Source organism: Pagrus major, chromosome 3 (assembly GCF_040436345.1).
Source record: "Pagrus major chromosome 3, Pma_NU_1.0".
Taxonomy (NCBI): domain Eukaryota; kingdom Metazoa; phylum Chordata; class Actinopteri; order Spariformes; family Sparidae; genus Pagrus; species Pagrus major.
In genome coordinates, this window is record NC_133217.1 from 14,555,280 (window position 1) to 14,570,394 (window position 15,115).

The 15,115-nt window shown below is 41.6% G+C and overlaps 1 protein-coding gene across 2 annotated transcripts in view; it reads left to right on the forward strand.

The window, feature by feature from the left end:
• trit1 (tRNA isopentenyltransferase 1) overlaps positions 1-15,115 on the forward strand; it is a 42,231-nt gene that overhangs the window by 373 nt on the left and 26,743 nt on the right. The window lies entirely within an intron of this gene.

Sequence of the window (15,115 nt, forward strand, 5' to 3'; positions counted from 1 at the left end):
GTGGGGTTTGTGTTTAGCTAAAAGTTGCTGCGCAGGATAGCCGTTAGCAATAGCACGAGTGTGAATATGTCTGTAAAGATGAAAAATAACCCGTCCTCTGCTCTAACATTAAGATATAAACGTCTGCACTGAGTCGTATCTCAGACTAAACCTCACCTCACATACACCGACGGCAGAGGAGACCGTGTTGAACATGTGTCTGGTCCACATTAGCATCTGTCTGTAGGACCGAGCAGCAGCTGGAGAAAACATGACACATCACAAACAAGCTCTTAAATACACTCAGCCCGGGCTGTCTGCCCTCAGAGGCCACTTTAAACACACTGACGTCATCTAAAGGAAAGTTAAAGTACTACTTTAGGTCTTTAACAAAACACACAGGAAGGAAAGATGAAACAGCTGACATCAGTTTACAGATGACAGCTGTAGTTGTTCCTTCTCTCCTGTCTAATCTCTCGCTGTCATTCATTTTAACACCTTGACAACAACAACCAGTAACTTGTGGCACCCGAATCGATCACAACAAGCATGTTTTTATTAAGAAATAGTGAGGTAATGAGGTGTAAACCATTTAATTACACGATTGTTACAGTTTAGTTTGGTGTGACATCACCACACAAGTTAGTACAGTTAAATCCTCATAAATGAGATAAAATAAGGAAACAATAAGAAAATATGAAATTGAAACTGACTCACCAAAGCAGCAAAAGGAAGTCCTTGACTGGATGCATAGTATAGATAAATAACTAATAATATTATAATATTCAATATAATTGAATACTGTACACATCATAAACATCCACTGTCTGTAATTAAAGCATGCGACACATAAGGTGGTAACTACAAAGTGTATTGACTGACAAATAATCATTAATAAAGAAAACAAAAAATGCACTTTAATGAATGGAGTCAGGCAGGTAAGGTGTCTGCAGCTAACAGTGTTAGCAACATGAAATACAGTTTACATTCAAAACAGAGACAAATATCCAAGATATTTAAGTGAGGATGTATTCAAAATGATTTCCAGTGATGGTAAATAACTACGTACATTTACTCAAGTACTGTACTTAAGTACAATTTTGAGGTACTTGTACTTTCCTTGAGTATTTTCCCTTGTCTGCTACTTTATACTTAATGGTAATAATAATAATAATAATAATAATAATAATAATACATTGAACTTATATAGTGCTTTTCAATATACTCATAGACGCTTCACAAAAGAAACCAGCAAAGCAAAAACACATAAAGGAACGTATAAAAAGAGGGTGTTAAAAGTTGTAGGCAGTTTTAAAGAGGTGTGTTTTGAGGGATTTCTTGAGGGAGTGAGTCCCAGCGAGTGGGAGCTGCAATAGAGAAGGCCCTGTCCGGAGGGTGCAGGTGGGAGTGTGCCGGTGGAGGAGCTCAGTCATGCAGGGGAGAGCCTGGTTGTGGAGGGGTTTGTAGGTGATGAGTAGTTTGAAGTGGATTCATTGAGGGACAGGGAGCCAGTGGAGGTTCTGAAGGATAGGGGTGATGTGGTCCGTGAGTGGGTTTTATGAGTATTGTGGATGATGTACCATAGAGGACACTGTTGCAGTGATCCAGTCTGGAAGTGATGAATGCGTGGATGAGTTTCTGCAGCTGTGAAGGAGAAGGATGGATGGAGGCGAGCAATGTATTTGAGGTGAAAGAAGGCTGTTTTGGTGATGTGTTTAACATGCTGCTCGAAGGAGAGGGTTTGGTCAGAGATGACACCTTGGTTTTGGATGTGAGGGGAGGGGAGTGCAGTGGAGCCATCAGTGGTGAGGGAGAAGTGGTGGGTGGATTTTGTGTGAGTTTTAGGTCCAATAATGATGATTATTTGGACATGATTCCAAATGATGATTATACTCCAATACATTTGGGAGGCAAATGTACTTTTTACTCCACTTCATTTATTTGATAACTTTAGTTTAGAGTTCACTTAAAGACTGCCTGCTGCCTCAGCGCATTTTAAAATTAATTCATTTTATCGGCAATCACATTTTAAAGAACAAAAACAAACACTGATTTGATTATCAGAGAAATGCTGAATAACCGGCCAGTCGGGTAATCAGTTGAGCCATAGTGTACAGTGTATACATATATGTAAACATATGTATAATTTGCTTTTGCTTGTACATTTGATACTGAAGCGCATTTAATATCAGTTACTTTAAACACTGAACACTGATTATTTCCATATACTGGACATTTTGGCAACTTCAAAATAAAATGTAAATTTGTCTAGGAAGTAAATGGTGGGGTGATCATTAAATATCCTATTTAAGCTACATATTAACTTTGTTAGATGTAGTTAAAAGGTGTTAATGCAACAGCAGTTTGTTTTGACACTGTAATGCAGCGTGGCACAGCTCTGTGCTAATTAAGGCACAGTAACGATGAATGGAGATCAGTCTGCTGTAACGCTGAGATGCTGTCATAAAAATATTTATTGGGCCTTTCATTACTGTAACATTACGTTTTATTGCCAATCCAGTCACAGTATAAGCAATCATATTCAACAGGAAATAGTTAAGGTTTATATGATAAGCAGTAAGATCTGTATGATGACAGATCAGTGTGTTGAAATGTCAGGATGAACTGTGTGTGTGTGTGTGTGTGTGTGTGTGTGTGTGTGTGTGTGTGTGTGTGTGTGTGTGTGTGTGTGTGTGTGTGTGTGTGTCAAAGCTGCAACATTTAAATAGACTTGTGTGTGTCTTCGCTCCCATCTCTCTCTGCCCCGCCCTCCCAGGTTCTGGGTTAGTCTGGGTTAAATCACAGCACAGTGTGGACACACACACACACACACACACACAAACACACACACACACACAGACACACAGACAAACAGACACACTCCACTCTGTCCAAATCTGTGTCCAGTGTCCAACAGCGATTCCTCTGACATCACAATTAAAAGACGCAATCACACCGTGTTCACTCTCTCGTCACCTTCCTCCTGCCTCAGCACCACCTTCCTTCCCCCATGCTTCCCGACTCATTGTCCTTGAGAGTGTGTATGTCTCAGCGGGGAGCTCTTCTCCCACCAATCACCTGGTACTGGGTAAACTGGGTTACGCTAATAACATCTCAGCCCAGAATATCTCAGCGACCAGCAGCCCTGGTGGAGAGAAACAGTGGCCTAGTTACGGCACGGCATCTCCACAATCCCTGGCCTTGTTGGTGTGTGTGTGTGTGTGTGTGTGTGTGTGTGTGTGACAGCGAGGGAAAGTGAGAGAGAGACATGCAGACATGGAGTGAGAGAGTGAGTGAGAGAGAGACTGCTTATGTGAGAATGAGGCTGTGTATAGGCTAGAGCTGGCCTGTGTTGTCTTTGGGATAGGAAACAGTCTGGTCTTGTTTGGGAGAAAGCAGCATTGTGCTGAGCTGGTGCATATTCAGCGCCGTGCTACGCCGGCCCAGCAGCTGATAGTGAATGGGCACGCTGTGGCCACTGGGAAGTGTCTATTGTCCCGGGGAGAATTGGTTCCCACACTCCCTAACACTCCTATTGTGTTATCATGAACACCCCCTCCCTCCCCTGCCCGTGGCCCATGCCCCCGACCCCACAGTTCATTGGACATGCAGGGGGATATTATTCACTCATTAAATGAACATGCTATCTATGGCACACACACAAGTGCTCGGCTGTACTGTCAGTGAATGAGGCACTGCCAAGTAGTGTAAAACCGTGGTTCCCAAAGAGGGGGTTCAGGGACCAGCGGGGGTCCTTCAGCAAAAATTCGCTCTCGCTCCCTTGAAGCTGGAATTATGGGAAAATGCATGAGTGTGATTTTAGTCCTCACTGTACCTATATTAACACGTCACCTGTATACCTATATAAGTGGTCTCCCTGGGGATCTTGTGAGTGTGAGAAGTCTTAAATTAGCCAGTCATTAGCCAGGTCCTTTTATTTAACACAGTTAGAGGTTACTGTGCACCATATTCACAATTAGATGAATCCAGAACTAGTAGTACAGTACATTATATGCTTTGCTATGTTTAACTCAACTCTTTTGTTCTTTTTTTACTTCATTTCCCCCAGGTTCCCTTTCAAGTTTAAGTTTTTAAAGGAGATATGTTATATTCATACTTTTATTTTGGGAAAACTGATGCGTTTTTTTGAACATTAAAGCATGGGTTACTACTATTCTAGTAGTAACCCATGCTTTAATGTTCAAAAAAACGCATCAGTTTTCTCGTTCTGTCCAGTGCTGCAGCACTGTATTCCCCCTCTGTCTGAAACGCTCTGTTTTAGCTCCTGTCTCTTTAACGCCCCCCTCCTTAATACCCAGTCTCCTCTAATTGGTCAGCTCACACACACCTGAGCCAGCACAGCTAACAACAACAGAGCAGCTTTGCTAAATCAATTCTTATGTGCCAGACTTGCTACGAGGCAGGAATTCTGCAAATGTGTGACACGTGTGACTTAGTGTGATGTCACAAAGTCATGGAATTAAAGGCGGGACTACTGACGAGGCGTTTCTATAGCAGTGTTTTCTCCTTTAAAAGAAATCTGGTTTCTTCATTTTGTTTGTTTATCTTGCTGTTAATCGTTAAAGCAGTTATATGTAAGAATTGGCCACCTGTCAAATTAATACTCTAAACAACCTGATTGGTCAGCTGGAACAACTAGAGCGTCTCATCATCATGTTCCCAATCACCTGTTTTTATCAGCGGTCTTTTGTCCTGCTGACTGCAGCTTTTTCTAAAGCAAAGCTCGTTCCCGTGTTGTAATAATCAACCACAGTTGTGGTGAATGTGAGCGGAGCAGAGGAATGAAGGTTAGCAGCATGTAAGTTGTCAGTCAGGCAGTAATGTATAATGAAGGTCACAGCATGCCAGTTAATAAATGCAGCAGTTTCTCAAGACTTCAGACCAGTCTCCTTTGTTGTTACCCAACTGCTGGAAATTTGAAAGCGGTTACCCATGAAGCCCTGGTTAACAGGTTCACAGGTACTTTACCAAAAGTACTTTGGTGGAAATGAGGCTAAAGACCCCCACTGGACTAGTTATATCCAATATTTAGCATTTTTCTAATAATCAGAATCTTTTTGTTTTTGTCAGATATCCAGTAAATTAATTTAAAAAAATGCGTTGCTTTGCCTCTGTTACCAAAAAATGTTAATAATACAAGGAGCCTATTAATCTGAATTGGCGAAGTAGTTATGAGTACTATTATAACTATAACTACAAGTCATATTTGCCTCCAAAATGTAGTGTAGAGTGGAAGTGTAATGTCCCAGGAAATGGAAATAGAGACAAAATGTTTTGGATGCATGTGCGACCCTGGAGTTATATTATGCAAATGTTTATCAGTTCCATAAATCTGTTCTTGTCTCCTTGATTACTAATAATCGGTATCTTCCTTAAAAAGCCCTATTGGTCGATCCCTACTATAAAAGTGAGAGCAGATGAAACTTCTAAACCACAGTGGACAACTTGAGAAACACATTTATGTAAGTAATAACACTACGTCAAGGTCAAAAGTTCCTGTTGCGCTGATTGTTTGATATGCACAAGTTGTCGGGTTTAATTGGTTGAATCAGGCTTCTGATGAGCTGTAATGGATAGACATTTGTTAATCAAGTGTCACCTCAGGGGAGAGGACGATTCATCCAGGCTCTGCCTACTGACAACGCACTGCGAGGCATTATTGGTAATAAGAAACATTTGACATGGGCAGTGACAGTAAGCTGATAGAGTGAATGCACTTCAGAGGTGATTCATGTGAGGAGCGCTCAGACTGAAACATTAGACCAGTTTACTCTGAGCTCTGATCATCGTTCAGACGCTGTCTTGTTTATGCTCTGCTGCACATCACATCAGTGAAAGATACGCTGGAGTTCCCTGTCGCTCTCTTCACATTAAGGATATTGGCTGCTACTGGACCACTGCCAGTGTGCAGACTGTCCATGTTTTCACTCATCGCTTACTGCACTTTGTAACTATTACTTAGAGATTTGCACAAGCTGAAAAGAGCTTTCTGAAGTTTTGTGCACTTAAACTGAGGATGTTAAACAGCAGGTGCTTCATGATACAGTACAATGCAGTTCCAATAATGCTGATATGATGCACCGGGACTCTGTATAAGGGTTGAAAGTTTTGAGTCTTGCCTTGTGTAGTCTATGCTCATTATTTGGAAATGTTGGGACGCTGTGTAAAATGTCAATTAAAACAGATGGCAATGATTTTCAAATTTTTTCAAACCTATATCCAACTGATGACAGTACAAAGACAAGGTTTTTAATGTTCAAACAGATAAACTTTATTGTTTTTCGTGGACACAAGCAGTAGGGGTGCTGAGGGGGCTGCAGCACCCCCAAGACAAGGCATTATAAAAACCATCGATCGATTAAAAAGTGTTATGTGTGATTGGATCTCACTTTCCTGCCCTATACGCAAATAAACACATCAATTTTTATGCAAAAAAGAAATTAATTAATGTCTAACATGCAAAATTTACAAGAAGGCCCACATAACTGCGTTTCACCCAGTTGCTAAAGTTTCTCTCGTCTAGCCATCGCTCAAAATTGAGCGATTTTATAAGGGAGTCTGGGGAATTTCTCTCCCACTTCATCTCCTTGCTGTTGTTGACTGTAGTTGCTGACCTATAATATGTTGGTGTTCAAGTTTGTCGTCTGCTGTAGTGCAAAACTTCTCAAGCTGTTGTTAGTAATTATTAACTCAAAGTTATCCAGGCCATTCAATTTAAGACAAAAAACATTAATGTAGCGCGCCATTTACCATAATGTCATCATGACCGACCTCTCAGCATCCCCAACTGTGACTAACTTCCAGCGTCCCTGTTGTTTTTTGTTATTAAACTGTACACTCATCATGAATTTGACTCTTGCAACACGCAAAGTGAGAAGTGTACAACCAGCACTAAAGTCTTGGATATTTCAGTTTCCCAGGAACACTTGAACACACCAGAAAGGAAGAGTTTTTTTTTCTGCTTTGTTACTTTAACTGAACTTTGACAAATAAAGAGAGATAACTAAAATAAAATTGAAATAGATGGAAAACAGATGCTGCCTTGAAGGTAGTAAATTAATCTACACTGTTCATTAGTAAAGGAAACTGCTGAAATTATGAGTAAACAGGCTAAATCACACTAAACCTCCAGTATGACATCAAAGATTTCAATTACTCAACACAAAGCACATGTTAGGATTGAGAGCAGATTTTCTCATGCTTACTCACAGCCACCTGCTCAACGCATTAACTAACAACACATTGTGACCACAAAATAAATGGTTTCACTGCAGGGTGTTAAAAAACACAAGAGGTATTTGAGTTCGTTTGCAGGCGTGGCTGTGGGGTATCATACTGAAGGACCATCAGAGGTCCAAAGGGGCAATTTAACAGGTCATGCACATCCATGCACCGGTACTTGAGTTTGTGGGACCATTGGAAACACTGGTGGCCGCTGACCCTTTGCTTTATGCATGTATGAAAGGAGGAGCGGCCGTGTTCTGTCAAAGACAAAATGAGCAGTGAAAATTGCGACAAAGGAAGACAATTTGTCAGGCTTGCTGTTTTCAGTTGGATGTGAGAAATGGGCCTGAGCAGCAGGAAAGCTGTCATGTGTCATCTTGGCCCTTATAGCCCCCATAAAAATAGAAAGAAGGAGGTCTTTCTTACTAAGAACACCAAGTGCTCATGTGCCTTTTAAGTCGTAAATTTAGAAACACGATGGTCATGTAGCCAACTGATTTGACCGCTGCGAGGGGCATATATTCTTTCAAAGGTTACACTTGTTATTGCCCAGAGGTTTCACTGCACATATACACACATGCACCGACACCAACTGCTTATCTACGCATTAAACACATCCCACACTCACAAACTGTTTCGCTACGTGTTATATCCCTCTAATTCGCTCGCAGTCATTCATTCTCCTCCTTCTCTCTCTCTTTCCATCTCTGTGCACGTATCTCTCTCCCTCTCTCCCTCCCACTGTCTCTCTATCTGTCTGGTGTGGCTATGACCTGTCTGGGCTTTGACGTATCTGTTTGTATTGTAACTGAGGCGATGCTGCCTCCCACATCCCGATTTATGAAGCATCTTTTTAAAGCAATCCGAGCCTGTGTTGGAGCCGGCCAAAAAAGAGAGCTGCTTAACTCTTATTTTTGTTGTGTGCCCGTTGTGTGAATTGCAGTCTTCGGGTGTGGTGATGCGGTCACCGCTACAGTAAAAGCAGCGAGGGAGAGGAGGATGGCAGGATGGAGGAGGAGGAGGAGGAAGGGGAGGAGGAGGGGGAACAACGCCATGAATGATTTATTAGTCTGGCATTACTGGGCCATTCCCCACAGAGAGACAGAGAGGAGAGGAAGATGGAGGGATACATTGTTGAAGGCTGGTGCCTTGAGGGGGAAGGAGAGCAGGGGTAAAAAGAGAAAAAAGGCAGATAGGTATTCTCTTGTAAGTGTAATGTAGGGAAAAGATTCAGAGAGATACAAATAAGGCAATGCAGCTTACAGTTTGTGTACAGTATAGGGCCACGTCCAGGGGTCACATTAAGGACGAATTCGACTCTCTTCCTCTCTGGACCAGAGTTGACTGATTACAACAGACCCTGCTAATGCTTTTGATTAAAACAATAAACATTTTGGCTTTTTATCTCGTTTTCTTTCTTTTGAAAAAAAGCCACTGAACTGTAATTTATGTCATCATGGGATCACTGAAACCAAAACTACTTATGAAATGGAAATTACAGCATAAATAATATTAGGCCTTAGGTGATGAACTGGCTTTTATTATTGAATAATTATAGGGATGCACTAGTCACTGACTCAAAGCCCGATACCAGTGATATTTTTTCCCCGAAGTTTAAAACTTGTAAACCTCAGTGGAACTGATTAAAATCATTCTTCTTTGTGTAAGATGACGTGTGGGGATGTTCATACACAAGAACTCTATTTAGGCTTGTTCAGTTTTTAATTATAGCCTGAGGTTTTCGAGATTCTTCACTGCATCATAGACTTAATGGCATTTAAAGTGACAAAATTTGTCTGTGAAATTAATTCACTTCAATGTAATTGCTGCAATCAGTACAGTTAGTTATGAGGAATACGTAAATCAGTGCAAATGTTTCACAGGCTAACTTGGTGAACTTTGACCCATGAATTTGCGCAGTTGACCAATAGAACGGCGTCTCGACAGTACTGACCTTTAGGCTACCTGAGAGCCGAGAGAGTCCAAAATGGAGGAATCTCTATCCGCTTGTATATAACCCTGCTAGCGACTGAGCTAAAACGCTTGGTTCCCTCTTCCATAAAACTCTTAGTTCACTGACATTATGTACAATCAAAAGAGCAAACTGCCAAAAAAAAAAAAATGGCATAGCAGGAGTAAATGGGGAAAAAATTATGCTAAAACTAGCTTGTTCCCAGCTGGCTAGCATGTTAAAAGTTTGACGAAAGAGCTTGATAGAGTAGCCTAAATCTTACTTTAGCTAACCTTGACAAAACGTCCAGTTTCACAGTAAAGGCATGAAAAAAAACAACACATTGTTTTGCTAGTGACTTAGCTGAATAGCTTGCTAAACAAACATTTGAGCTTGAGTTTGCACAGCACAGAGTAACTGGAAAAAATGGCACTAACGTTAGCATATTCACAACTGGCTAGCGTGATACAGGTTTGAGGAAAAACTTGATAGAGTGAATCTTACATTTGTTGGTAAAGCCTCCGGGTTCACTGTAAAGGCAGGAAAAAATGGCACGTTGTTGTTTTACAGGGCTTATGTGTTGGACTTTCTTGTTTGCGCCCTGGAGAATGTCCTGGAGTCTTGTTGTGACAGTGAAGGTCCCAGGAAACCAGCAGAAATTTACAATTTAAGTTAGTGAGTCTGGCCACAAAAGTGTGTTTTTACACTTAAGTTTTGATACTTATTGAATCAACAAGATATACCATGCTAATTAGTGAGATTTAAAAGTTCTGGCAGGTGAATTTTGTTGCCTTTTTTGGACAAAGCCTGGCTGGCTGTTGCAGCTACAGTATGCCTATTTTCAGTCTTTGTGCTAAGCTAACCGTCTGCTTGAGGTAGCTTCATTTTTATTGGACAGAAACCAGTGATGTATCTTAGCAATCTTGGCATATTTGGCACGCATTTGGGCATATTTCCCAAAACAAAGATAAAAACTATTGCTTCAAACATAGTGGAATAGAAAACTGCTTCTGGATCAGTGACACGTTGCCATACTCAGTCAACTCAATGTCAGTGTGCATGGAAACAAACTACAGATACACTGTGCGCAGTGGGGCTTCTCTCCTGGGTGCCAGCTGGGGCAGAGTAAACCACAGTGGACCAGAAAAATCAATATTACAGTGCACACCAGGATACACCATTGACACCATTATATTAACTATTACTGTAAAAATTAAATAAAGCTAACTCTTTACATACATGGTCTTATATTGTCTTATCTGGTCAGAACGCAACATTTTGTGAGTACGTTAATAAAATACCAACACTGACAAACTGAAAAACTGGTGCAACACTTTTCTGAACGGTCTGCTTTATCCCCCTTTATCCTCTCTTGGCTATGTCTGAATCTTATTTTATGTCTCAATGAGTGTTTGTTCTCTCCGTCTCTTTTTTTCCTCCTCACCCCTCTCTGTCTCTCTTGCCCTCGTTCTTTCATTTGGCCATGCTCCCCCTTATTTATGTGGCAGAGGAACAGCTGTCTCGTGCAGGGCGTAAGGTTGGCCAGGCAGGCTGGCTGCAGGCTCTGCAGAGCTCGAACACTGAGCTCATTGTCTCACACACACACACACACACACACACACACACACACACACACACACACACACACACACACACACACATTCCTCGCTCACTCGCACACAAGCCACACGGTCACATCCATTCACATCCATTTAAGAAGCGAGACAGGAAGGAGTAGGCAGCTGAACCCACATGAGCCGGGTTTCCATTGAAGTACATCAGCGTGAATTATGGCGCTTGGAATTAGAGGAGCTGAATGTGACGAGCACGTCTCTGAAACATTTCCTCAGCAACTTCCCAGAAAAACCACTTCCGGGAGTTTTTTTTAATTGATAAAGAAATTACACAACCAATTAACAGCGCAGTACTTATGGAGAGAGAATATCACAGTTTATTAGACTGATTAATTTCCTTTTAACTTAAGACTTGGCTTTAATATATCTGTCCACCTCACAAGAAATGTCATGCATGCTTTCCCGTGTGTACGCTGATAATTAATAGAAAACTGCTGAGTGCTTTTTCTTGTTTGGTCCTCAGATGGCGCGAAATATGACCGAGCATTAGCTGAAACTGCAGATCAACCCTTAAGTTTAATCTACGACTCCCTCCGACCCAGATGAGATAAATTTGGCTTTTTTCATTATTTGAAATATACTTAAAAAAAATGCCTTCTCAACTCAATCTCCCTTTGTTTACTGTGACGTCCTCTTTCAGTTTCCTCCAGAAGCGGGTGCAATCACGATTAGATATGTTGATTTTTTTTATCTTTGATTCCTTTACGACTCCGAGCGCCAACACCACCACAATTTGCAGCTCATTTCCACCGCCTCGACTGGAGGTCTTCATCTCTTTCTCATTTGCTCTCTCATTTGCGGCTCCCCCTCAAAGCATTTTTCTCTTCATGTCTTCCACTCAAGTTGCTCTTTTCATTTTTTCCTGCTTAACACTCCGGTCCTCTTCCGCCTGCTTTTACTCACGGGTCTCCTTGTCCTCGTTAAGGCGAAATTAAAATCATCACAGTCTGTTTTTGCAAGGTTCTCGCAAGAGAGCAAATAAATATACGTTGAGGAGTAGTTGCATAACGATTAGTTGTGTTTGCTCAGTGGCAGTTAAGAATGAACAGAATGAGAGTGATTGTGAGGAGGAGGAGGACAGATGGAAGAGAGGAAACTTTGCTCCTGCTGGAGAGACAGAATGGTGAGTTTTGGGAGAACCGGTGGGGGGGGGGACGCTAAGAAAAAGTGTGGAAGAATTGAAAGAGATGAAAGAGTGAGCTTTTAGTCATGTATCACATGATCTATCATATGAATAGCAACAGTATTGTACGTCGGTGTGTCTTCAGTTGAGCGCCAGATCACTACTTGTTCCATTTCTCCAAAAAACCATGATGATAAACTTTGAGGACCATTGACTGCTCCAGAATATGTGCAAGGCATTTTACGGTGGACTGCTTCAGCAACTACATAGAGCGTACAATGGACTTCGTCTTTCTCACCCTGAGTTTCCAAAGGTGGCGAAGTCACAATCCGCCCTGTTCTGCCTCTGATTGGTTAGTACTCGTTGCCTTTCTTGAATGAGTTGGTTAGGTTAAGGCATGAGGAATGAGATCAGCCAGGGTTAGGTAGGGCAATATCGTTATTGAGATCTGAGACTATATTGTCTTGGTTAGGTTTGGACAAGAAATCTACTTAGTTAGGAAAACGTTGTTTGGGTTAAAATAAATATGTTACTTATGATACTTCAGTCACGAATGTACCTATTTTATGTATGTTACTGCAGTTACGTTATGTACTGTATGTGACATAACCTAACTACGTTAGTACGATAAAATATCTCAACATTTACACTGGACACGATCAGTAGTCTCCTGGGTAAAAGTCCTGTCCTTGTTCATCCCTGACCTTCTTCCTATTCAGACTTGTTGCTCTTTATACTACTTTGCCTGACTTCCTCCTTCAATACCGTAATGATTACTATGACCACTAGAGGTTGTCACCTAACAAGAAACATCAGTATGGGTCGTAATAACCTGCTTTCACAGTCAACCTGGATGGGTGTTTTTCTGACGAGGACCCACTTATCATTATGTCCAAATTACTGATGATTATCTATCAGAAATCTCTCCGTGTTAATAGTTCGGTCGACAGTTATCCCTACAATATTGTCAGGATATCAATATCGAGGTATTTGGTCAAAAATATTGCGATATTTGATTTTGTCGTCCAGTCCTAGCATTTCTAAAGTGCTTATTTTTTCGCCTCGGTGTCTTATTCGATATATTCTGGATTATGAATTATATAGCGGTGTCAAAAAACGCTGCTTTACTATAATAGCCCTTTTCCTTTTCGAATGACGAATACAGACTACTGCTACCTGGTGGTATGCTTCTAGCAGGCACATAACATACAAGCAAGTTAGCCGAGAGCTGTAGTCTCTGCAGTGTGTTCAAGTGCAACTTTCTGGCCGAGACACAGGTGACCTGATGGGACGCAACAGTCAGCCTTTGTCACCGCTAGAAGGGCGGGTCATGCCTTAACCATCCTGGGAAAGTAACGTCTTGACAGATACTGCTATACCAACCTGTGTACACATTTTCAACGGTCAAATCAAATTCTTGCCGAGGTTATGTCCCGCCTGTTTCAGATGTCACAATACGGAAGCTAGATCCTCTTGAAAAGCTGTTTCATCTGGACTTTGTGCTCGGAAAAAAGAAAATAAAAATGTATGTGTGTGTTTAAAGAGAGCTTTTGTGTTGGGTGTGTGGCTCAAAATGAGAGACACAGGACCGTTAGTAAGTGTGGCCCTGTCTCTCTCTTTGTATTATACACACTCTCGCCAGCCTGATGCCAATGTATATCTCTGAGCATCTCTGTCTTTCTCTCACCATCATTCTGCCATCCATCTGCTACCTATCATTCTGTCTTCACTCTGTACAATTTGTGTGAGAGAGAGCGAGAGCAGTGAAAGCAAAGGAGGGGTGGTGGTGGATAATGTGTGCAAATTTGTCAGGGATCATCCTGTTCTCTGTAACAAGTACACAGCGCTCTTCTGTCTCCTCTTATGTCTTCTTTTTCCTCTCTCTCTCTCTCTCTCTCGTCCTCTCTCTCCGAAAAGCTCTTCTTCTTTTCCAAAAACTCCTTCAAACCTTCACCCTCCTTCATTTGCTCTGCGTCTCCTTCATCTATCTATCCATCCGTCCATGCATCCATGCCTCCCTTGGCTGACAGTGGTGTCGTGCAGAGAAGCCGTGAATAATTTATCAGGCTGGGTTGTTCTTCCCTGCCCTGCTCCCCACTTTTGGCTTGCTGCGGCGCTGAAGAACATTTGGTGAAGTGCACGCAACCCACACACGCACTTTCACTAAGGATACCATCAATAACCTGCACAGCTGTGTTGATTACTGAATGCATGTATGTTTGGTTAAACAGCCTGAAAATGTTGTTGTATAAGAAAGTATAAGATTTTAGACTACTGGGAGATGCTTGGTAACAAAGTTAAGAGGTAGTGCACTGCATGTGCTGCCTTACGGACACGTCAGCATTAAAAGAAAACTGAAACTGTAAAATGCAACTGAAAGGGTTCACTGTTAGGGTTGGGAAAACTAAGAATAAAAGTGCGATAATACTTGGAGTAATAAGCTTTGGGGGGCTAGGGTTAGAGTTTGGGGGAATGAGAATAAATGTATGATAACCTTGGAGTAATACATCTAGGTGGATTAGGGTTGAGGTTAGGTAAAATTAGCATAGAAATACAAAAACCTTGGAGAAATAAGCTTTCAGGGCACCAAAAATGTACTTTTCACTGAGCTCTTACTGTTGCAATTCCCTTGTGTGTGTCTGACCCTCCCCTCTGTCATCTTCCCACTACTGCCCACTTCACTACATCCCAGCTGACCTAACTTCACAAAGATTCTACTCAGTAAAATGCCAGTCTGAAAGGGAAAAAATCTGAACTTACAATGCAACATTTGTCTTTTCACGGAGGGAAAAATAAGCTCACGAGTAGAGCCAGAGTGATTCACTCACCCATTCTTTCGCACTGTAAAAATAAGACTTGTGTGCTCATTTGGCTGCGCTTCAGTCCCAATAGTCGGCTGACTGTTGATGATTAAAGGCTGTATTTTCCTACTCTGAATAACTGAACAATAGAGTTCTTAACCAAGCTTTTGTTTTACTCAAATAGAAGATGACTCCAGCCTGAACTTGCAGCCTACTGGTGAAATTGTTTGGGACGTTTTTTGAACCAAAATAGTTTTCATAAAGTTTTCCTGGCAACTTCAGACTGATTTACTTTCACAGCCACACAGACATATTTTGAATGGTTGATGGTAGACTATACACAGATGCTGCGCAGAAGACAGGCCTGTATTTAGAGGTGTAT